Source organism: Pteropus alecto, unplaced genomic scaffold (assembly GCF_000325575.1).
Source record: "Pteropus alecto unplaced genomic scaffold, ASM32557v1 scaffold79, whole genome shotgun sequence".
Taxonomy (NCBI): Eukaryota; Metazoa; Chordata; class Mammalia; order Chiroptera; family Pteropodidae; genus Pteropus; species Pteropus alecto.
The window spans coordinates 880053-882319 of NW_006494612.1; the positions used below are offsets into that span (position 1 = coordinate 880053).

General features: G+C 32.7%; 1 pseudogene; it reads right to left on the reverse strand.

Moving 5' to 3' along the window:
• Positions 1-1030: 1030 nt before the first annotated feature.
• LOC112474423 lies at positions 1031-1149 on the reverse strand (annotated as a pseudogene).
• Between the last annotated feature and the right edge of the window lie 1118 nt (positions 1150-2267).

Sequence of the window (2267 nt, forward strand, 5' to 3'; positions counted from 1 at the left end):
TAGCTTTTTTTTTTTCCTGTCAAAAATGCTGTATAAGGCTCTTTGTTACTTGTAAATGTGGAAAGGCTTTAGCATTGTAAAAATGATACTAAAAAATATAATGAAAATTGATCTTCTGTTTGTCCTTTTAATATATTAAAATACAACAATGAATGGTTACAGTAATTTTCAATAGAGGTAAAATTAGACCTAGAGAAAACATTTTTCATAATAGGTAATAATCATTATCAGAGGTTATAAGTCAAACAATATGATATGGATTCAAAAGCAGCTGATTAATTAATTACTCTACACAAGCCATGTACTTGCAACCTATAGCAATTTCATGAAGGATGACATTTTTAAAATTGAATATTAATTATATATTAAAATATTAGTATGGTAGAATTTCTAGATTAAAACATTTATGGTTCATAATGATGAGAGGAATGTGAAAATATTTATGTAAACTATTATAATGAGTGTAATTCACTTTATTTGGTTCTTAGAGGATGTTAGGAATAATCCCTCTGGAGAAAGAGCTATTCTCTGTTTCTTTTATTACTCTCTATCAGTTTCCTCCTTCATTATTATATTTAGTAGAATATAGGACAGAATGATGGTTGAAACTGTTACCAAATGCATGCGTAATAAAAGAACAGTAGGAATTTGGAAGAGAAATTTGCAGAAAAAGTAATGTTACTGGGAGAATATAGGCTATCTAGATCCAGAACGTGGACTGTGTGTGTGTGCGCGTGTGTGTGCACGCGCGCGTGTGCTCATAGCTGAAGGCAAGAGTGGCATCCTTGTTGTTTTTGATCTTAGAAGACTTTTTTAGATTCCACATATAAGAGAGATTGTACAGTATTTGTCTTTCTCTGACTTATTTCACTTAACAGTTTTCCCGAGGTCCATCGATGTTGTCACAGATAGCAATATTTCATTTATTTATTTATTTATTTTTTTACTTTTTAGGTGAGGCAATCCTCGGTTGACCTCACAGATTGCAAGAACCCTGTCAGCTTACAATCCCTTATTTTTTTATTTTTTATGCCTACAGCACCTGGTCTTCCTAGGTGGTCTCCCATTCAAGTACTAACCAGACCCAACCCTGCTTAGCTTCCAAGATCAGACGGGATGGGGCTTGTTCAGGGTAGCATGGCCGTAGACACATTATTTCATTATTTATTATGGCTGAATAATATTCGATGTATATATGCAGACACACACATGCCACGATTTTGTTACCATTCATCAGTTCATGGACATTTAGGTTGTTTCCATATGACTCTGCTTATTGTAAATCATGTTGCAATGAACGTGCAATGCATAGATCTTTTTGAGTTGGTGTTTTCATTTTCTTTAGATAAATACCCAAAAGTGGAATTGTTGGATCATATGGCAGTTCTATTTTTAATTTTTAGAGAAAACTCCGTACTGTGTTCTGTAGAGGCTGTACCAATTTACATAACAACAAACAGTGCACAAGTGTTCTCTTTTCTCCACATACTCATCAATACTTCTTTCTTATCTTTTCAATAATAGCCATTCTAACAGATGTGAGGTTACATCTGATTATGGTTTTGATTTGCATTTCCCTAATGATTAATGATGTTGAGCATCTTTTCATGTACCTGTTGGCATCTACATATCTTTTGTGGGAAAATGTCTATTCGAGATCTTCTGACCTTTTTTAAAAATTGATATTTTGCTCTTGAGCTGTATGAGTTCTTTATATATTTTGGATATTAGTACCTTATTAGAGATATGATTTACAAATATTTTCTTATTTAGTAAGTTGCCTTTTTATTTTGTTTATGGTTTCCTTTGCTGTGCAGGAGATTTTTATTTTGATGTAATCCCACTTGTTATTTTTGTTTCTGTTACTTTTGATTTTTGAATAAGATTCAAAAAAATCATAACTGAGACATATTTAGAAGCTTACCACCTATGCTTTCTTCTAGGAGTTTTATGGTTTCAGGTCTTATGTTCAAGCCTTTCATCCATTTTGAGTTAATTTTTGTGTACGGTGTAAGAGAGTGGTCAAGTTTCATTCTTGAGCATGCTGCTATCTAGTTTTCTCAAAGTTAATTGCCCACTGATGTGTGGGTTTATTTCTGAGCCTTCTATTATGTTCCATTGATATATGTGTCTGTTTTTATGCCAACACCATAGTGTTTTAATTACTATAGCTTTGCAATATAGTTTGACTATAGGGAACATGATGCCTCCAGCTTTGTTCTTCTTTCTCAAGAATGTTTTGGTCATTTTGGGATTTTGTCATTCAA